Source organism: Crassostrea angulata, chromosome 4 (assembly GCF_025612915.1).
Source record: "Crassostrea angulata isolate pt1a10 chromosome 4, ASM2561291v2, whole genome shotgun sequence".
Lineage (NCBI taxonomy): Eukaryota > Metazoa > Mollusca > Bivalvia > Ostreida > Ostreidae > Magallana > Magallana angulata.
Window position 1 is genome coordinate 23,157,195 of NC_069114.1, and position 22,890 is coordinate 23,180,084.

Sequence of the window (22,890 nt, forward strand, 5' to 3'; positions counted from 1 at the left end):
AGTTTTACATAGGAATATATAAAGAAAATATTTAAACTTTCTTCTAAAAAACCATTATGCTAGGAAAGTTCAAATTAAAATGGAAGCATCCTCAGGTATTGTATATTCTAGTTTGTTCAAATCATGGTCCCCGGGAGTAGGGTTGGGCAACAGTAGGGGGATCAAGTTTTACATAGGAATATATATTGAAAATCTATAAAATCTTCTTCTCAAAAAGTATCAGCGGAGGAAAGCTCAAATTGAATTGAAAGCATCATCAGGAAGTGTAGTTTCAAGTTTGTTCAAATCTTGGTTCCCGGGGGTAAAGTAGGGTTACAATAGAGGGATGAAGTTTTACATAGGAATATATAGAGAAAATCTTTAAAATCTTCTTCTCAAAAACCATTATGCTAGGAAAGTTCAAATTAAAATGGAAGCATCCTCAAGTAGCGTAGATTCTAGTTTGTTCAAATCATGGTCCCCGGGGGTAGGGTTGGGCCACAGTAGGGGGATCAAGTTTTACATAGGAACATATAGAGAAAATCTTTAAAATCTTCTTCTCAAAAACCATTATGCTAGGAAAGTTCAAATTAAAATGGAAGCATCCTCAGGTAGCGTAGATTCTAGTTTGTTCAAATCATGGTCCCCAGGGGTAGGTTGGGGCACAGTAGGGGGATCAAGTTTTACGTAGGAACATATAGAGAAAATCTTTAAACTTTTTTCTCAAAAACAATGACGCCAGGAAAGCTCAAATTAGATTGGAAGCATCCTCAAGTAGTGTAGATTCTAGTTTGTTCAAATCATGGTCCCCGGGGGTAGGGTAGGGCCCTATACGGGGATCAAGTTTTACATAGGACTATATAGAAAAAATCTATAAAATCTCCTTCTCAAAAAGTATCAGGGGAGGAAAGCTTAAATTGAATTGAGAGCATCACCAGGAAGTGTAGTTTCAAGTTTGTTCAAATCTTGGTTCCCGGGGGTAGGGTAGGGTCACAATAGAGGGATGAAGTTTGACATAGGAATATATAAAGATAATATTTAAACTTTCTTCTCGAAAACCATTACGCTAGGAAAGTTCAAATTAAAATGGAAGCATCCTCAGAAAGCGCAGATTCTAGTTTGTTCAAATCATGGTCCCCGGGGGTAGGGTTGGGCCACAGTAGGGGGATTAAGTTTTACATAGGAAGATATAGTGAAAATCTTTAAAATCTTCTTCTCAAAAAGTATCAGGGGAGGAAAGCTCAAATTGAATTAAAAGCATCATCAGGAAGTGTAGTTTCAAGTTTGTTCAAATCTTGGTTCCCGGGGGTAAAGTAGGGTTACAATAGAGGGATGAAGTTTTACATAGGAATATATAGAGAAAATCTTTAAAATCTTCTTCTCAAAAACCATTATGCTAGGAAAGTTCAAATTAAAATGGAAGCATCCTCAGAAAGCGTAGATTCTAGTTTGTTCAAATCATGGTCCCCGGGGGTAGGGTTTGGCCACAGTAGTGGGATCAAGTTTTACATAGGAACATATAGAGAAAATCTTTAAAATCTTCTTCTCAAAAACCATTACGCTAGGAAAGTTGATTAAAATGGAAGCATCCTCAGGTAGCGTAGATTCTAGTTTGTTCAAATCATGGTCCCCAGGGGTAGGGTTGGGGCACAGAAGTGGGATCTAGTTTTACGTAGGAACATATAGAGAAAATCTTTAAACTTTTTTCTCAAAAACTATGACGCCAGGAAAGCTCAATTTAGATTGGAAGCATCCTCAAGTAACGTAGATTCTAGTTTGTTCAAATCATGGTCCCCGGGGGTAGGGTAGGGCCACATTAGGGGGATCAAGTTTTACATAGGACTATATAGAAAAAATCTATAAAATCTTCTTCTCAAAAAGTATCCGGGGAGGAAAGCTCAAATTGAATTGAGAGCATCACAAGGAAGTGTAGTTTCAAGTTTGTTCAAATCTTGGTTCCCGGGGGTAGGGTAGGGTCACAATAGAGGGATGAAGTTTTACATAGGAATATATAAAGAAAATATTTAAACTTTCTTCTAAAAAACCATTATGCTAGGAAAGTTCAAATTAAAATGGAAGCATCCTCAAGTATTGTATATTCTTGTTTGTTCAAATCATGGTCCCCGGGGGTAGGGTTGGGCCACAGTAGGGGGATCAAGTTTTACATAGGAATATATATTGAAAATCTATAAAATCTTCTTCTCAAAAAGTATCAGCGGAGGAAAGCTCAAATTGAATTGAAAGCATCATCAGGAAGTGTAGTTTCAAGTTTGTTCAAATCTTGGTTCCCGGGGGTAAAGTAGGGTTAAAATAGAGGGATGAAGTTTTACATAGGAATATATAGAGAAAATCTTTAAAATCTTCTTCTCAAAAACCATTATGCTAGGAAAGTTCAAATTAAAATGGAAGCATCCTCAGAAAGCGTAGATTCTAGTTTGTTCAAATCATGGTCCCCGGGGGTAGGGTTGGGCCACAGTAGGGGGATCAAGTTTTACATAGGAATATATTGAGAAATCTATAAAATCTTCTTCTCAAAAAGTATCAGGGGAGGAAAGCTCAAATTGAATTGAGATTATCACAAGGAAGTGTAGTTTCAAGTTTATTCAAATCTTGGTTCCTGGGGGTAGGGTAGGGTCACAATAGAGGGATGAAGTTTGACATAGGAATATATAAAGAAAATATTTAAACTTTCTTCTCAAAAACTATTATGCTAGGAAAGTTCAAATTAAAATGGAAGCATCCTCAGGTATTGTATATTATAGTTTGTTCAAATCATGGTCCCCGGGGGTAGGGTTGGGCCACAGTAGGAGGATCAAGTTTAATATAGGAATATATTGAGAAATCTATAAAATCTTCTTCTCAAAAAATATCAAGGGAGGAAAGCTCAAATTGAATTGAAAGCATCATCAGGAAGTGTAGTTTCAAGTTTGTTCAAATCTTGGTTCCCGGGGGTAAAGTAGGTTACAATAGAGGGATGAAGTTTTACATAGGAATATGTAGAGAAAATCTTTAAACTTTCTTCTCAAAAACCATTATGCTATAAAAGTTTAAAATATAATTGGAAGCATTTTGAAGTAGTGTAGAATCTAGATTGTTCAAATCATGGTCCCCAGTGGTAGGGTTGGGCCACAGTAGGGGGATCAAGTTTTATATAGGAATGTATAGTGAAAATCTTTAAAATCTTCTTCTCAAAAAGTATCAGGGGAGGAAAGCTCAAATTGAATTGAAAGCATCATCAGGAATTGTAGTTTCAAGTTTGTTCAAATCTTGGTTCCCGGGGGTAGGAAATGGTCACAGCAGAGGGATGAAGTTTTACATAGGAATGCATAGAGAAAATCTTTAAAATCTTCTTCTCAAAAACAATTATGCTAGGAAAATTCAAAATAAAATGGAAGCATCCTCAGGTAGCGTAGATTCTAGTTTGTTCAAATCATGGTCCCCGGGGGTAGGGTTTGGCCACAGTAGTGAGAACAAGTTTTACATAGGAACATATAGAGAAAATCTTTAAACTTTTTTCTCAAAAACTATGACGCCAGGAAAGCTCAAATTAGATTGGAAGCATCCTCAAGTAGCGTAGATTCTAGTTTGTTCAAATCATGGTCCCCGGGGGTAGGGTAGGGCCACATTAGGGGGATCAAGTTTTACATAGGACTATATAGAAAAAATCTATAAAATCTTCTTCTCAAAAAGTATCAGGGGAGGAAAGCTCAAATTGAATTGAGAGCATCACAAGGAAGTGTAGTTTCAAGTTTGTTCAAATCTTGGTTCCCGGGGGTAGGGTAGGGTCACAATAGAGGGATGAAGTTTTACATAGGAATATATAAAGAAAATATTTAAACTTTCTTCTCAAAAACCATTATGCTAAGAAAGTTCAAATTAAAATGGAAGCATCCTCAGGTATTGTATATTCTAGTTTGTTCAAATTATGGTCCCCGGGGGTAGGGTTGGGCCACAGTAGGGGGATCAAGTTTTACATAGGAATATATAGTGAAAATCTATAAAATCTTCTTCTCAAAGAGTATCAGGGGAGGAAAGCTCAAATTGAATTGAAAGCATCATCAGGAAGTGTAGTTTCAAGTTTGTTCAAATCTTGGTTCCCGGGGGTAAAGTAGGGTTACAATAGAGGGATGAAGTTTTACATAGGAATATATAAAGAAAATCTTTAAAATCTTCTTCTCAAAAACCATTATGTAAGGAAAGTTCAAATTAAAATGGAAGCATCCTCAGAAAGCGTAGATTCTAGTTTGTTCAAATCATGGTCCCCGGGGGTAGGGTTGGGCCACATTAGGAGGATCAAGTTTTACATAGGAATATATATTGAAAATCTATAAAATCTTCTTCTCAAAAAGTATCAGGGGAGGAAAGCTCAAATTGAATTAAAAGCATCATCAGGAAGTGTAGTTTCAAGTTTGTTCAAATCTTGGTTCCCGGGGGTAAAGTAGGGTTACAATAGAAGGATGATGTTTTACATAGGAATATATAGAGAAAATCTTTAAAATCTTCTTCTCAAAAACCATTATGTTAGGAAAGTTCAAATTAAAATGGAAGCATTCTCAGAAAGCGTAGATTCTAGTTTGTTCAAATCATGGTCCCCGGGGGTAGGGTTGGGCCACAGTAGTGGGATCAAGTTTTACATAGGAACATATAGAGAAAATCTTTAAAATCTTCTTCTCAAAAACCATTACGCTAGGAAAGTTGATTAAAATGGAAGCATCCTCAGGTAGCGTAGATTCTAGTTTGTTCAAATCATGGTCCCCAGGGGTAGGGTTGGGGCACAGTAGTGGGATCTAGTTTTACGTAGGAACATATAGAGAAAATCTTTAAACTTTTTTCTCAAAAACTATGACGCCAGGAAAGCTCAAATTAGATTGGAAGCATCCTCAAGTAGCGTAGATTCTAGTTTGTTCAAATCATGGTCCCCGGGGGTAGGGTAGGGCCACATTAGGGGGATCAAGTTTTACATAGGACTATATAGAAAAAATCTATAAAATCTTCTTCTCAAAAAGTATCCGGGGAGGAAAGCTCAAATTGAATTGAGAGCATCACAAGGAAGTGTAGTTTCAAGTTTGTTCAAATCTTGGTTCCCGGGGGTAGGGTAGGGTCACAATAGAGGGATGAAGTTTTACATAGGAATATATAAAGAAAATATTTAAACTTTCTTCTAAAAAACCATTATGCTAGGAAAGTTCAAATTAAAATGGAAGCATCCTCAGGTATTGTATATTCTAGTTTGTTCAAATCATGGTCCCCGGGGGTAGGGTTGGGCCACATTAGGGGGATGAAGTTTTACATAGGAATATATAGTGAAAATCTATAAAATCTTCTTCTCAAAAAGTATCAGGGGAGGAAAGCTCAAATTGAATTAAAAGCATCATCAGGAAGTGTAGTTTCAAGTTTGTTCAAATCTTGGTTCCCGGGGGTAAAGTAGGGTTACAATAGAGGGATGAAGTTTTACATAGGAATATATAGAGAAAATCTTTAAAATCTTCTTCTCAAAAACCATTATGCTAGGAAAGTTCAAATTAAAATGGAAGCATCCTCAGAGAGCGTAGATTCTAGTTTGTTCAAATCATGGTCCCCGGGGGTAGGGTTGGGCCACAGTAGGGTGATCAAGTTTTACATAGGAACATATAGAGAAAATCTTTAAAATCTTCTTCTCAAAAACCATTACGCTAGGAAAGTTGATTAAAATGGAAGCATCCTCAGGTAGCGTAGATTCTAGTTTGTTCAAATCATGGTCCCCAGGGGTAGGGTTGGGGCACAGTAGTGGGATCTAGTTTTACGTAGGAACATATAGAGAAAATCTTTAAACTTTTTTCTCAAAAACTATGACGCCAGGAAAGCTCAAATTAGATTGGAAGCATCCTCAAGTAGCGTAGATTCTAGTTTGTTCAAATCATGGTCCCCGGGGGTAGGGTTGGGCCACAGTAGGGGGATCAAGTTTTACATAGGACTATATAGAAAAAATCTATAAAATCTTCTTCTCAAAAAGTATCAGGGGAGGAAAGCTCAAATTGAATTAAAAGCATCATCAGGAAGTGTAGTTTCAAGTTTGTTCAAATCTTGGTTCCCGGGGGTAGGGTAGGGTCACAATAGAGGGATGAAGTTTTACATAGGAATATATAGAGAAAATCTCTTTAAACTTTCTTCTCAAAAACCATTATGCTATGAAAGTTCAAATTAAAATGGAAGCATCCTCAGAAAGCGCAGATTCTAGTTTGTTCAAATCATGGTCCCCGGGGGTAGGGTTGGGCCACAGTAGGGGGATTAAGTTTTACATAGGAAGATATAGTGAAAATCTTTAAAATCTTCTTCTCAAAAAGTATCAGGGGAGGAAAGCTCAAATTGAATTAAAAGCATCATCAGGAAGTGTAGTTTCAAGTTTGTTCAAATCTTGGTTCCCGGGGGTAGGGTAGGGTCACAATAGAGGGATGAAGTTTTACATAGGAATATATAGAGAAAATCTCTTTAAACTTTCTTCTCAAAAACCATTATGCTATGAAAGTTCAAATTATAATGGAAGCATCCTCAGGTATTGTATATTCTAGTTTGTTCAAATCATGGTCCCCGGAGGTAGGGTTGGGCCACAGTAGGGGGATCAAGTTTTACATAGGAATATAAAGTGAAAATCTTTAAAATCTTCTTCTCAAAAAGTATCAGGGGAGGAAAGCTCAAATTGAATTGAGAGCATCACCAGGAAGTGTAGTTTCAAGTTTGTTCAAATCTTGGTTCCCGGGGGTAGGGTAGGGTCACAATAGAGGGATGAAGTTTTACATAGGAATATATAGAGAAAATCTTTAAACTTTCTTCTCAAAAACCATTATGTTAGGAAAGTTCAAATTAAAATGGAAGCATCCTCAGGTATTGTATATTCTAGTTTGTTCAAATCATGGTCCCCGGAGGTAGGGTTGGGCCACAGTAGGGGGATCAAGTTTTACATAGGAATATAAAGTGAAAATCTTTAAAATCTTCTTCTCAAAAAGTATCAGGGGAGGAAAGCTCAAATTGAATTGAGAGCATCACCAGGAAGTGTAGTTTCAAGTTTGTTCAAATCTTGGTTCCCGGGGGTAGGGTAGGGTCACAATAGAGGGATGAAGTTTTACATAGGAATATATAAAGAAAATATTTAAACTTTCTTCTCAAAAACCATTATGCTAGGAAAGTTCAAATTAAAATGGAAGCATCCTCAGGTATTGTATATTCTAGTTTGTTCAAATTATGGTCCCCAGGGGTAGGGTTGGGCCACAGTAGGGGGATTAAGTTTTACATAGGAATATATAGTGAAAATCTATAAAATCTTCTTCTCAAAAAGTATCAGGGGAGGAAAGCTCAAATTGAATTAAAAGCATCATCAGGAAGTGTAGTTTCAAGTTTGTTCAAATCTTGGTTCCCGGGGGTAGGGTAGGGTCACAATAGAGGGATGAAGTTTTACATAGGAATATATAGAGAAAATCTTTAAACTTTCTTCTCAAAAACCATTATGTTAGGAAAGTTCAAATTAAAATGGAAGCATCCTCAGGTATTGTATATTCTAGTTTGTTCAAATCATGGTCCCCGGAGGTAGGGTTGGGCCACAGTAGGGGGATCAAGTTTTACATAGGAATATAAAGTGAAAATCTTTAAAATCTTCTTCTCAAAAAGTATCAGGGGAGGAAAGCTCAAATTGAATTGAGAGCATCACCAGGAAGTGTAGTTTCAAGTTTGTTCAAATCTTGGTTCCCGGGGGTAGGGTAGGGTCACAATAGAGGGATGAAGTTTTACATAGGAATATATAAAGAAAATATTTAAACTTTCTTCTCAAAAACCATTATGCTAGGAAAGTTCAAATTAAAATGGAAGCATCCTCAGGTATTGTATATTCTAGTTTGTTCAAATTATGGTCCCCAGGGGTAGGGTTGGGCCACAGTAGGGGGATTAAGTTTTACATAGGAATATATAGTGAAAATCTATAAAATCTTCTTCTCAAAAAGTATCAGGGGAGGAAAGCTCAAATTGAATTAAAAGCATCATCAGGAAGTGTAGTTTCAAGTTTGTTCAAATCTTGGTTCCCGGGGGTAAAGTAGGGTTACAATAGAGGGATGAAGTTTTACATAGGAATATATAGAGAAAATCTTTAAAATCTTCTTCTCAAAAACCATTATGCTAGGAAAGTTCAAATTAAAATGGAAGCATCCTCAGAAAGCGTAGATTCTAGTTTGTTCAAATCATGGTCCCCGGGGGTAGGGTTTGGCCACAGTAGTGGGATCAAGTTTTACATAGGAACATATAGAGAAAATCTTTAAAATCTTCTTCTCAAAAACCATTACGCTAGGAAAGTTGATTAAAATGGAAGCATCCTCAGGTAGCGTAGATTCTAGTTTGTTCAAATCATGGTCCCCAGGGGTAGGGTTGGGGCACAGAAGTGGGATCTAGTTTTACGTAGGAACATATAGAGAAAATCTTTAAACTTTTTTCTCAAAAACTATGACGTCAGGAAAGCTCAATTTAGATTGGAAGCATCCTCAAGTAACGTAAATTCTAGTTTGTTCAAATCATGGTCCCCGGGGGTAGGGTAGGACCACATTAGGGGGATCAAGTTTTACATAGGACTATATAGAAAAAATCTATAAAATCTTCTTCTCAAAAAGTATCAGGGGAGGAAAGCTCAAATTGAATTGAGAGCATCACAAGGAAGTGTAGTTTCAAGTTTGTTCAAATCTTGGTTCCCGGGGGTAGGGTAGGGTCACAATAGAGGGATAAAGTTTTACATAGGAATATATAAAGAAAATATTTAAACTTTCTTCTAAAAAACCATTATGCTAGGAAAGTTCAAATTAAAATGGAAGCATCCTCAGGTATTGTATATTCTTGTTTGTTCAAATCATGGTCCCCGGGGGTAGGGTTGGGCCACAGTAGGGGGATCAAGTTTTACATAGGAATATATATTGAAAATCTATAAAATCTTCTTCTCAAAAAGTATCAGGGGAGGAAAGCTCAAATTGAATTGAAAGCATCATCAGGAAGTGTAGTTTCAAGTTTGTTCAAATCTTGGTTCCCGGGGGTAAAGTAGGGTTACAATAGAGGGATGAAGTATTACATAGGAATATATAGAGAAAATCTTTAAAATCTTCTTCTCAAAAACCATTATGCTAGGAAAGTTCAAATTAAAATGGAAGCATCCTCAAGTAGCGTAGATTCTAGTTTGTTCAAATCATGGTCCCCGGGGGTAGGGTTGGGCCACAGTAGGGGGATCAAGTTTTACATAGGAACATATAGTGAAAATCTATAAAATCTTCTTCTCAAAAAGTATCGGGGGAGGAAAGCTCAAATTGAATTAAAAGCATCATCAGGAAGTGTAGTTTCAAGTTTGTTCAAATCTTGGTTCCCGGGGGTAAAGTAGGGTTACAATAGAGGGATGAAGTTTTACATAGGAATATATAGAGAAAATCTTTAAAATCTTCTTCTCAAAAACCATTATGCTAGGAAAGTTCAAATTAAAATGGAAGCATCCTCAGAAAGCGTAGATTCTAGTTTGTTCAAATCATGGTCCCCGGGGGTAGGGTTTGGCCACAGTAGTGGGATCAAGTTTTACATAGGAACATATAGAGAAAATCTTTAAAATCTTCTTCTCAAAAACCATTACGCTAGGAAAGTTGATTAAAATGGAAGCATCCTCAGGTAGCGTAGATTCTAGTTTGTTCAAATCATGGTCCCCAGGGGTAGGGTTGGGGCACAGAAGTGGGATCTAGTTTTACGTAGGAACATATAGAGAAAATCTTTAAACTTTTTTCTCAAAAACTATGACGCCAGGAAAGCTCAATTTAGATTGGAAGCATCCTCAAGTAACGTAGATTCTAGTTTGTTCAAATCATGGTCCCCGGGGGTAGGGTAGGGCCACATTAGGGGGATCAAGTTTTACATAGGACTATATAGAAAAAATCTATAAAATCTTCTTCTCAAAAAGTATCCGGGGAGGAAAGCTCAAATTGAATTGAGAGCATCACAAGGAAGTGTAGTTTCAAGTTTGTTCAAATCTTGGTTCCCGGGGGTAGGGTAGGGTCACAATAGAGGGATGAAGTTTTACATAGGAATATATAAAGAAAATATTTAAACTTTCTTCTAAAAAACCATTATGCTAGGAAAGTTCAAATTAAAATGGAAGCATCCTCAAGTATTGTATATTCTTGTTTGTTCAAATCATGGTCCCCGGGGGTAGGGTTGGGCCACAGTAGGGGGATCAAGTTTTACATAGGAATATATATTGAAAATCTATAAAATCTTCTTCTCAAAAAGTATCAGCGGAGGAAAGCTCAAATTGAATTGAAAGCATCATCAGGAAGTGTAGTTTCAAGTTTGTTCAAATCTTGGTTCCCGGGGGTAAAGTAGGGTTACAATAGAGGGATGAAGTTTTACATAGGAATATATAGAGAAAATCTTTAAAATCTTCTTCTCAAAAACCATTATGCTAGGAAAGTTCAAATTAAAATGGAAGCATCCTCAAGTAGCGTAGATTCTAGTTTGTTCAAATCATGGTCCCCGGGGGTAGGGTTGGGCCACAGTAGGGGGATCAAGTTTTACATAGGAACATATAGAGAAAATCTTTAAAATCTTCTTCTCAAAAACCATTATGCTAGGAAAGTTCAAATTAAAATGGAAGCATCCTCAGGTAGCGTAGATTCTAGTTTGTTCAAATCATGGTCCCCAGGGGTAGGTTGGGGCACAGTAGGGGGATCAAGTTTTACGTAGGAACATATAGAGAAAATCTTTAAACTTTTTTCTCAAAAACAATGACGCCAGGAAAGCTCAAATTAGATTGGAAGCATCCTCAAGTAGTGTAGATTCTAGTTTGTTCAAATCATGGTCCCCGGGGGTAGGGTAGGGCCCTATACGGGGATCAAGTTTTACATAGGACTATATAGAAAAAATCTATAAAATCTCCTTCTCAAAAAGTATCAGGGGAGGAAAGCTTAAATTGAATTGAGAGCATCACCAGGAAGTGTAGTTTCAAGTTTGTTCAAATCTTGGTTCCCGGGGGTAGGGTAGGGTCACAATAGAGGGATGAAGTTTGACATAGGAATATATAAAGATAATATTTAAACTTTCTTCTCGAAAACCATTACGCTAGGAAAGTTCAAATTAAAATGGAAGCATCCTCAGAAAGCGCAGATTCTAGTTTGTTCAAATCATGGTCCCCGGGGGTAGGGTTGGGCCACAGTAGGGGGATTAAGTTTTACATAGGAAGATATAGTGAAAATCTTTAAAATCTTCTTCTCAAAAAGTATCAGGGGAGGAAAGCTCAAATTGAATTAAAAGCATCATCAGGAAGTGTAGTTTCAAGTTTGTTCAAATCTTGGTTCCCGGGGGTAGGGTAGGGTCACAATAGAGGGATGAAGTTTTACATAGGAATATATAGAGAAAATCTCTTTAAACTTTCTTCTCAAAAACCATTATGCTATGAAAGTTCAAATTATAATGGAAGCATCCTCAGGTATTGTATATTCTAGTTTGTTCAAATCATGGTCCCCGGAGGTAGGGTTGGGCCACAGTAGGGGGATCAAGTTTTACATAGGAATATAAAGTGAAAATCTTTAAAATCTTCTTCTCAAAAAGTATCAGGGGAGGAAAGCTCAAATTGAATTGAGAGCATCACCAGGAAGTGTAGTTTCAAGTTTGTTCAAATCTTGGTTCCCGGGGGTAGGGTAGGGTCACAATAGAGGGATGAAGTTTTACATAGGAATATATAGAGAAAATCTTTAAACTTTCTTCTCAAAAACCATTATGTTAGGAAAGTTCAAATTAAAATGGAAGCATCCTCAGGTATTGTATATTTTAGTTTGTTCAAATCATGGTCCCCGGAGGTAGGGTTGGGCCACAGTAGGGGGATCAAGTTTTACATAGGAATATAAAGTGAAAATCTTTAAAATCTTCTTCTCAAAAAGTATCAGGGGAGGAAAGCTCAAATTGAATTGAGAGCATCACCAGGAAGTGTAGTTTCAAGTTTGTTCAAATCTTGGTTCCCGGGGGTAGGGTAGGGTCACAATAGAGGGATGAAGTTTTACATAGGAATATATAGAGAAAATCTCTTTAAACTTTCTTCTCAAAAACCATTATGCTATGAAAGTTCAAATTATAATGGAAGCATCCTCAGAAAGCGCAGATTCTAGTTTGTTCAAATCATGGTCCCCGGGGGTAGGGTTGGGCCACAGTAGGGGGATTAAGTTTTACATAGGAAGATATAGTGAAAATCTTTAAAATCTTCTTCTCAAAAAGTATCAGGGGAGGAAAGCTCAAATTGAATTAAAAGCATCATCAGGAAGTGTAGTTTCAAGTTTGTTCAAATCTTGGTTCCCGGGGGTAGGGTAGGGTCACAATAGAGGGATGAAGTTTTACATAGGAATATATAGAGAAAATCTCTTTAAACTTTCTTCTCAAAAACCATTATGCTATGAAAGTTCAAATTAAAATGGAAGCATCCTCAGAAAGCGCAGATTCTAGTTTGTTCAAATCATGGTCCCCGGGGGTAGGGTTGGGCCACAGTAGGGGGATTAAGTTTTACATAGGAAGATATAGTGAAAATCTTTAAAATCTTCTTCTCAAAAAGTATCAGGGGAGGAAAGCTCAAATTGAATTAAAAGCATCATCAGGAAGTGTAGTTTCAAGTTTGTTCAAATCTTGGTTCCCGGGGGTAGGGTAGGGTCACAATAGAGGGATGAAGTTTTACATAGGAATATATAGAGAAAATCTCTTTAAACTTTCTTCTCAAAAACCATTATGCTATGAAAGTTCAAATTATAATGGAAGCATCCTCAGGTATTGTATATTCTAGTTTGTTCAAATCATGGTCCCCGGAGGTAGGGTTGGGCCACAGTAGGGGGATCAAGTTTTACATAGGAATATAAAGTGAAAATCTTTAAAATCTTCTTCTCAAAAAGTATCAGGGGAGGAAAGCTCAAATTGAATTGAGAGCATCACCAGGAAGTGTAGTTTCAAGTTTGTTCAAATCTTGGTTCCCGGGGGTAGGGTAGGGTCACAATAGAGGGATGAAGTTTTACATAGGAATATATAGAGAAAATCTTTAAACTTTCTTCTCAAAAACCATTATGTTAGGAAAGTTCAAATTAAAATGGAAGCATCCTCAGGTATTGTATATTCTAGTTTGTTCAAATCATGGTCCCCGGAGGTAGGGTTGGGCCACAGTAGGGGGATCAAGTTTTACATAGGAATATAAAGTGAAAATCTTTAAAATCTTCTTCTCAAAAAGTATCAGGGGAGGAAAGCTCAAATTGAATTGAGAGCATCACCAGGAAGTGTAGTTTCAAGTTTGTTCAAATCTTGGTTCCCGGGGGTAGGGTAGGGTCACAATAGAGGGATGAAGTTTTACATAGGAATATATAAAGAAAATATTTAAACTTTCTTCTCAAAAACCATTATGCTAGGAAAGTTCAAATTAAAATGGAAGCATCCTCAGGTATTGTATATTCTAGTTTGTTCAAATTATGGTCCCCAGGGGTAGGGTTGGGCCACAGTAGGGGGATTAAGTTTTACATAGGAATATATAGTGAAAATCTATAAAATCTTCTTCTCAAAAAGTATCAGGGGAGGAAAGCTCAAATTGAATTAAAAGCATCATCAGGAAGTGTAGTTTCAAGTTTGTTCAAATCTTGGTTCCCGGGGGTAGGGTAGGGTCACAATAGAGGGATGAAGTTTTACATAGGAATATATAGAGAAAATCTTTAAACTTTCTTCTCAAAAACCATTATGTTAGGAAAGTTCAAATTAAAATGGAAGCATCCTCAGGTATTGTATATTCTAGTTTGTTCAAATCATGGTCCCCGGAGGTAGGGTTGGGCCACAGTAGGGGGATCAAGTTTTACATAGGAATATAAAGTGAAAATCTTTAAAATCTTCTTCTCAAAAAGTATCAGGGGAGGAAAGCTCAAATTGAATTGAGAGCATCACCAGGAAGTGTAGTTTCAAGTTTGTTCAAATCTTGGTTCCCGGGGGTAGGGTAGGGTCACAATAGAGGGATGAAGTTTTACATAGGAATATATAAAGAAAATATTTAAACTTTCTTCTCAAAAACCATTATGCTAGGAAAGTTCAAATTAAAATGGAAGCATCCTCAGGTATTGTATATTCTAGTTTGTTCAAATTATGGTCCCCAGGGGTAGGGTTGGGCCACAGTAGGGGGATTAAGTTTTACATAGGAATATATAGTGAAAATCTATAAAATCTTCTTCTCAAAAAGTATCAGGGGAGGAAAGCTCAAATTGAATTAAAAGCATCATCAGGAAGTGTAGTTTCAAGTTTGTTCAAATCTTGGTTCCCGGGGGTAAAGTAGGGTTACAATAGAGGGATGAAGTTTTACATAGGAATATATAGAGAAAATCTTTAAAATCTTCTTCTCAAAAACCATTATGCTAGGAAAGTTCAAATTAAAATGGAAGCATCCTCAGAAAGCGTAGATTCTAGTTTGTTCAAATCATGGTCCCCGGGGGTAGGGTTTGGCCACAGTAGTGGGATCAAGTTTTACATAGGAACATATAGAGAAAATCTTTAAAATCTTCTTCTCAAAAACCATTACGCTAGGAAAGTTGATTAAAATGGAAGCATCCTCAGGTAGCGTAGATTCTAGTTTGTTCAAATCATGGTCCCCAGGGGTAGGGTTGGGGCACAGAAGTGGGATCTAGTTTTACGTAGGAACATATAGAGAAAATCTTTAAACTTTTTTCTCAAAAACTATGACGTCAGGAAAGCTCAATTTAGATTGGAAGCATCCTCAAGTAACGTAAATTCTAGTTTGTTCAAATCATGGTCCCCGGGGGTAGGGTAGGGCCACATTAGGGGGATCAAGTTTTACATAGGACTATATAGAAAAAATCTATAAAATCTTCTTCTCAAAAAGTATCAGGGGAGGAAAGCTCAAATTGAATTGAGAGCATCACAAGGAAGTGTAGTTTCAAGTTTGTTCAAATCTTGGTTCCCGGGGGTAGGGTAGGGTCACAATAGAGGGATAAAGTTTTACATAGGAATATATAAAGAAAATATTTAAACTTTCTTCTAAAAAACCATTATGCTAGGAAAGTTCAAATTAAAATGGAAGCATCCTCAGGTATTGTATATTCTTGTTTGTTCAAATCATGGTCCCCGGGGGTAGGGTTGGGCCACAGTAGGGGGATCAAGTTTTACATAGGAATATATATTGAAAATCTATAAAATCTTCTTCTCAAAAAGTATCAGCGGAGGAAAGCTCAAATTGAATTGAAAGCATCATCAGGAAGTGTAGTTTCAAGTTTGTTCAAATCTTGGTTCCCGGGGGTAAAGTAGGGTTACAATAGAGGGATGAAGTTTTACATAGGAATATATAGAGAAAATCTTTAAAATCTTCTTCTCAAAAACCATTATGCTAGGAAAGTTCAAATTAAAATGGAAGCATCCTCAAGTAGCGTAGATTCTAGTTTGTTCAAATCATGGTCCCCGGGGGTAGGGTTGGGCCACAGTAGGGGGATCAAGTTTTACATAGGAACATATAGAGAAAATCTTTAAAATCTTCTTCTCAAAAACCATTATGCTAGGAAAGTTCAAATTAAAATGGAAGCATCCTCAGGTAGCGTAGATTCTAGTTTGTTCAAATCATGGTCCCCAGGGGTAGGTTGGGGCACAGTAGGGGGATCAAGTTTTACGTAGGAACATATAGAGAAAATCTTTAAACTTTTTTCTCAAAAACAATGACGCCAGGAAAGCTCAAATTAGATTGGAAGCATCCTCAAGTAGTGTAGATTCTAGTTTGTTCAAATCATGGTCCCCGGGGGTAGGGTAGGGCCCTATACGGGGATCAAGTTTTACATAGGACTATATAGAAAAAATCTATAAAATCTCCTTCTCAAAAAGTATCAGGGGAGGAAAGCTTAAATTGAATTGAGAGCATCACCAGGAAGTGTAGTTTCAAGTTTGTTCAAATCTTGGTTCCCGGGGGTAGGGTAGGGTCACAATAGAGGGATGAAGTTTGACATAGGAATATATAAAGATAATATTTAAACTTTCTTCTCGAAAACCATTACGCTAGGAAAGTTCAAATTAAAATGGAAGCATCCTCAGAAAGCGCAGATTCTAGTTTGTTCAAATCATGGTCCCCGGGGGTAGGGTTGGGCCACAGTAGGGGGATTAAGTTTTACATAGGAAGATATAGTGAAAATCTTTAAAATCTTCTTCTCAAAAAGTATCAGGGGAGGAAAGCTCAAATTGAATTAAAAGCATCATCAGGAAGTGTAGTTTCAAGTTTGTTCAAATCTTGGTTCCCGGGGGTAGGGTAGGGTCACAATAGAGGGATGAAGTTTTACATAGGAATATATAGAGAAAATCTCTTTAAACTTTCTTCTCAAAAACCATTATGCTATGAAAGTTCAAATTATAATGGAAGCATCCTCAGGTATTGTATATTCTAGTTTGTTCAAATCATGGTCCCCGGAGGTAGGGTTGGGCCACAGTAGGGGGATCAAGTTTTACATAGGAATATAAAGTGAAAATCTTTAAAATCTTCTTCTCAAAAAGTATCAGGGGAGGAAAGCTCAAATTGAATTGAGAGCATCACCAGGAAGTGTAGTTTCAAGTTTGTTCAAATCTTGGTTCCCGGGGGTAGGGTAGGGTCACAATAGAGGGATGAAGTTTTACATAGGAATATATAGAGAAAATCTTTAAACTTTCTTCTCAAAAACCATTATGTTAGGAAAGTTCAAATTAAAATGGAAGCATCCTCAGGTATTGTATATTTTAGTTTGTTCAAATCATGGTCCCCGGAGGTAGGGTTGGGCCACAGTAGGGGGATCAAGTTTTACATAGGAATATAAAGTGAAAATCTTTAAAATCTTCTTCTCAAAAAGTATCAGGGGAGGAAAGCTCAAATTGAATTGAGAGCATCACCAGGAAGTGTAGTTTCAAGTTTGTTCAAATCTTGGTTCCCGGGGGTAGGGTAGGGTCACAATAGAGGGATGAAGTTTTACATAGGAATATATAAAGAAAATATTTAAACTTTCTTCTCAAAAACCATTATGCTAGGAAAGTTCAAATTAAAATGGAAGCATCCTCAGGTATTGTATATTCTAGTTTGTTCAAATTATGGTCCCCGGGGGTAGGGTTGGGCCACAGTAGGGGGATTAAGTTTTACATAGGAATATATAGTGAAAATCTATAAAATCTTCTTCTCAAAAAGTATCAGGGGAGGAAAGCTCAAATTGAATTAAAAGCATCATCAGGAAGTGTAGTTTCAAGTTTGTTCAAATCTTGGTTCCCGGGGGTAAAGTAGGGTTACAATAGAGGGATGAAGTTTTACATAGGAATATATAGAGAAAATCTTTAAAATCTTCTTCTCAAAAACCATTATGCTAGGAAAGTTCAAATTAAAATGGAAGCATCCTCAGAAAGCGCAAATTCTAGTTTGTTCAAATCATGGTCCCCGGGGGTAGGGTTGGGCCACAGTAGTGGGATCAAGTTTTACATAGGAACATATAGAGAAAATCTTTAAAATCTTCTTCTCAAAAACCATTACGCTAGGAAAGTTGATTAAAATGGAAGCATCCTCAGGTAGCGTAGATTCTAGTTTGTTCAAATCATGGTCCCCAGGGGTAGGGTTGGGGCACAGAAGTGGGATCTAGTTTTACGTAGGAACATATAGAGAAAATCTTTAAACTTTTTTCTCAAAAACTATGACGTCAGGAAAGCTCAATTTAGATTGGAAGCATCCTCAAGTAACGTAGATTCTAGTTTGTTCAAATCATGGTCCCCGGGGGTAGGGTAGGGCCACATTAGGGGGATCAAGTTTTACATAGGACTATATAGAAAAAATCTATAAAATCTTCTTCTCAAAAAGTATCAGGGGAGGAAAGCTCAAATTGAATTGAGAGCATCACAAGGAAGTGTAGTTTCAAGTTTGTTCAAATCTTGGTTCCCGGGGGTAGGGTAGGGTCACAATAGAGGGATAAAGTTTTACATAGGAATATATAAAGAAAATATTTAAACTTTCTTCTAAAAAACCATTATGCTAGGAAAGTTCAAATTAAAATGGAAGCATCCTCAGGTATTGTATATTCTTGTTTGTTCAAATCATGGTCCCCGGGGGTAGGGTTGGGCCACAGTAGGGGGATCAAGTTTTACATAGGAATATATATTGAAAATCTATAAAATCTTCTTCTCAAAAAGTATCAGGGGAGGAAAGCTCAAATTGAATTGAAAGCATCATCAGGAAGTGTAGTTTCAAGTTTGTTCAAATCTTGGTTCCCGGGGGTAAAGTAGGGTTACAATAGAGGGATGAAGTATTACATAGGAATATATAGAGAAAATCTTTAAAATCTTCTTCTCAAAAACCATTATGCTAGGAAAGTTCAAATTAAAATGGAAGCATCCTCAAGTAGCGTAGATTCTAGTTTGTTCAAATCATGGTCCCCGGGGGTAGGGTTGGGCCACAGTAGGGGGATCAAGTTTTACATAGGAACATATAGTGAAAATCTATAAAATCTTCTTCTCAAAAAGTATCGGGGGAGGAAAGCTCAAATTGAATTAAAAGCATCATCAGGAAGTGTAGTTTCAAGTTTGTTCAAATCTTGGTTCCCGGGGGTAAAGTAGGGTTACAATAGAGGGATGAAGTTTTACATAGGAATATATAGAGAAAATCTTTAAAATCTTCTTCTCAAAAACCATTATGCTAGGAAAGTTCAAATTAAAATGGAAGCATCCTCAGAAAGCGTAGATTCTAGTTTGTTCAAATCATGGTCCCCGGGGGTAGGGTTTGGCCACAGTAGTGGGATCAAGTTTTACATAGGAACATATAGAGAAAATCTTTAAAATCTTCTTCTCAAAAACCATTATGCTAGGAAAGTTCAAATTAAAATGGAAGCATCCTCAAGTAGCGTAGATTCTAGTTTCTTCAAATCATGGTCCCCGGGGGTAGGGTTGGGCCACAGTAGGGGGGTCAAGTTTTACATAGGAACATATAGAGAAAATCTTTAAAATCTTCTTCTCAAAAACCATTATGCTAGGAAAGTTCAAATTAAAATGGAAGCATCCTCAGGTAGCGTAGATTCTAGTTTGTTCAAATCATGGTCCCCAGGGGTAGGTTGGGGCACAGTAGGGGGATCAAGTTTTACGTAGGAACATATTGAGAAAATCTTTAAACTTTTTTCTCAAAAACAATGACGCCAGGAAAGCTCAAATTAGATTGGAAGCATCCTCAAGTAGTGTAGATTCTAGTTTGTTCAAATCATGGTCCCCGGGGGTAGGGTAGGGCCCTATAGGGGGATCAAGTTTTACATAGGACTATATAGAAAAAATCTATAAAATCTCCTTCTCAAAAAGTATCAGGGGAGGAAAGCTTAAATTGAATTGAGAGCATCACCAGGAAGTGTAGTTTCAAGTTTGTTCAAATCTTGGTTCCCGGGGGTAGGGTAGGGTCACAATAGAGGGATGAAGTTTGACATAGGAATATATAAAGATAATATTTAAACTTTCTTCTCGAAAACCATTACGCTAGGAAAGTTCAAATTAAAATGGAAGCATCCTCAGGTATTGTATATTCTAGTTTGTTCAAATCATGGTCCCCGGGGGTAGGGTTGGGCCACAGTAGGGGGATTAAGTTTTACATAGGAAGATATAGTGAAAATCTTTAAAATCTTCTTCTCAAAAAGTATCAGGGGAGGAAAGCTCAAATTGAATTAAAAGCATCATCAGGAAGTGTAGTTTCAAGTTTGTTCAAATCTTGGTTCCCGGGGGTAGGGTAGGGTCACAATAGAGGGATGAAGTTTTACATAGGAATATATAGAGAAAATCTTTAAACTTTCTTCTCAAAAACCATTATGCTATGAAAGTTCAAATTATAATGGAAGCATCCTTAGGTATTGTATATTCTAGTTTGTTCAAATCATGGTCCCCGGAGGTAGGGTTGGGCCACAGTAGGGGGATCAAGTTTTACATAGGAATATAAAGTGAAAATCTTTAAAATCTTCTTCTCAAAAAGTATCAGGGGAGGAAAGCTCAAATTGAATTGAGAGCATCACCAGGAAGTGTAGTTTCAAGTTTGTTCAAATCTTGGTTCCCGGGGGTAGGGTATGGTCACAATAGAGGGATGAAGTTTTACATAGGAATATATAGAGAAAATCTTTAAACTTTCTTCTCAAAAACCATTATGTTAGGAAAGTTCAAATTAAAATGGAAGCATCCTCAGGTATTGTATATTCTAGTTTGTTCAAATCATGGTCCCCGGAGGTAGGGTTGGGCCACAGTAGGGGGATCAAGTTTTACATAGGAATATAAAGTGAAAATCTTTAAAATCTTCTTCTCAAAAAGTATCAGGGGAGGAAAGCTCAAATTGAATTGAGAGCATCACCAGGAAGTGTAGTTTCAAGTTTGTTCAAATCTTGGTTCCCGGGGGTAGGGTAGGGTCACAATAGAGGGATGAAGTTTTACATAGGAATATATAGAGAAAATCTTTAAACTTTCTTCTCAAAAACCATTATGTTAGGAAAGTTCAAATTAAAATGGAAGCATCCTCAGGTATTGTATATTCTAGTTTGTTCAAATCATGGTCCCCGGAGGTAGGGTTGGGCCATAGTAGGGGGATCAAGTTTTACATAGGAATATAAAGTGAAAATCTTTAAAATCTTCTTCTCAAAAAGTATCAGGGGAGGAAAGCTCAAATTGAATTAAAAGCATCATCAGGAAGTGTAGTTTCAAGTTTGTTCAAATCTTGGTTCCCGGGGGTAGGGTAGGGTCACAATAGAGGGATGAAGTTTTACATAGGAATATATAAAGAAAATATTTAAACTTTCTTCTCAAAAACCATTATGCTAGGAAAGTTCAAATTAAAATGGAAGCATCCTCAGGTATTGTATATTCTTGTTTGTTCAAATCATGGTCCCCGGGGGTAGGATTGGGCCACAGTAGGGGGATCAAGTTTTACATAGGAATATATATTGAAAATCTATAAAATCTTCTTCTCAAAAAGTATCAGCGGAGGAAAGCTCAAATTGAATTGAAAGCATCATCAGGAAGTGTAGTTTCAAGTTTGTTCAAATCTTGGTTCCCGGGGGTAAAGTAGGGTTACAATAGAGGGATGAAGTTTTACATAGGAATATATAGAGAAAATCTTTAAAATCTTCTTCTCAAAAACCATTATGCTAGGAAAGTTCAAATTAAAATGGAAGCATCCTCAAGTAGCGTAGATTCTAGTTTGTTCAAATCATGGTCCCCGGGGGTAGGGTTGGGCCACAGTAGGGGGATCAAGTTTTACATAGGAACATATAGAGAAAATCTTTAAAATCTTCTTCTCAAAAACCATTATGCTAGGAAAGTTCAAATTAAAATGGAAGCATCCTCAGGTAGCGTAGATTCTAGTTTGTTCAAATCATGGTCCCCAGGGGTAGGTTGGGGCACAGTAGGGGGATCAAGTTTTACGTAGGAACATATAGAGAAAATCTTTAAACTTTTTTCTCAAAAACTATGACGCCAGGAAAGCTCAAATTAGATTGGAAGCATCCTCAAGTAGTGTATATTCTAGTTTGTTCAAATCATGGCCCCCGGGGGTAGGGTAGGGCCCTATAGGGGGATCAAGTTTTACATAGGACTATATAGAAAAAATCTATAAAATCTCCTTCTCAAAAAGTATCAGGGGAGGAAAGCTTAAATTGAATTGAGAGCATCACCAGGAAGTGTAGTTTCAAGTTTGTTCAAATCTTGGTTCCCGGGGGTAGGGTAGGGTCACAATAGAGGGATGAAGTTTGACATAGGAATATATAAAGATAATATTTAAACTTTCTTCTCGAAAACCATTACGCTAGGAAAGTTCAAATTAAAATGGAAGCATCCTCAGGTATTGTATATTCTAGTTTGTTCAAATCATGGTCCCCGGGGGTAGGGTTGGGCCACAGTAGGGGGACTAAGTTTTACATAGGAAGATATAGTGAAAATCTTTAAAATCTTCTTCTCAAAAAGTATCAGGGGAGGAAAGCTCAAATTGAATTAAAAGCATCATCAGGAAGTGTAGTTTCAAGTTTGTTCAAATCTTGGTTCCCGGGGGTAGGGTAGGGTCACAATAGAGGGATGAAGTTTTACATAGGAATATATAGAGAAAATCTTTAAACTTTCTTCTCAAAAACCATTATGCTATGAAAGTTCAAATTATAATGGAAGCATCCTCAAGTAGTGTAGAATCTAGTTTGTTCAAATCATGGTCCCTGGGGAAAGGGTTGGGCCACAGTAGGGGGATCAAGTTTTACATAGGAATATATAGTGAAAATATTTACAATCTTCTTCTCAAAAAGTATCAGGGGAGGAAAGCTCAAATTGAATTGAAAGCATCATCAGGAAGTGTGGTTTCAAGTTTGTTCAAATCTTGTTTCCCGGGGGTAGGGAATGGTCACAATAGAGGGATGAAGTTTTACATAGGAATATATAGAGAAAATCTTTTAAATCTTCTTCTCAAAAAACATTATGCTAGGAAAGTTGAAATTAAACTGGAAGCATCCTCAGGCATTTTACATTCTAGTTTATTCAAATCATGGTCCCCGGGGGTAGGGTTGGGCCACAGTAGGGGGATCAAGTTTAACATGGGAATATATTGAGAAATCTATAAAATCTTCTTCCCAAAAAGTATCAAGGGAGGAAAGCTCAAATTGAATTGAAAGCATCATCAGGAAGTGGAGTTTCAAGTTTGTTCAAATCTTGGTTCCCGGGGGTATGGTAGGGTCACAATAGAGGGATGAAGTTTTACATAGGAATATGTAGAGAAAATATTTAAACTTTCTTCTCAAAAACCATTATGCTATGAAAGTTCAAATTATAATTGGAAGCATCTTGAAGTAGTGTAGAATCTAGTTTGTTCAAATCATGGTCCCCAGGGGTAGGGTTGGGCCACAGTAGGGGGATCAAGTTTTATATAGGAATATA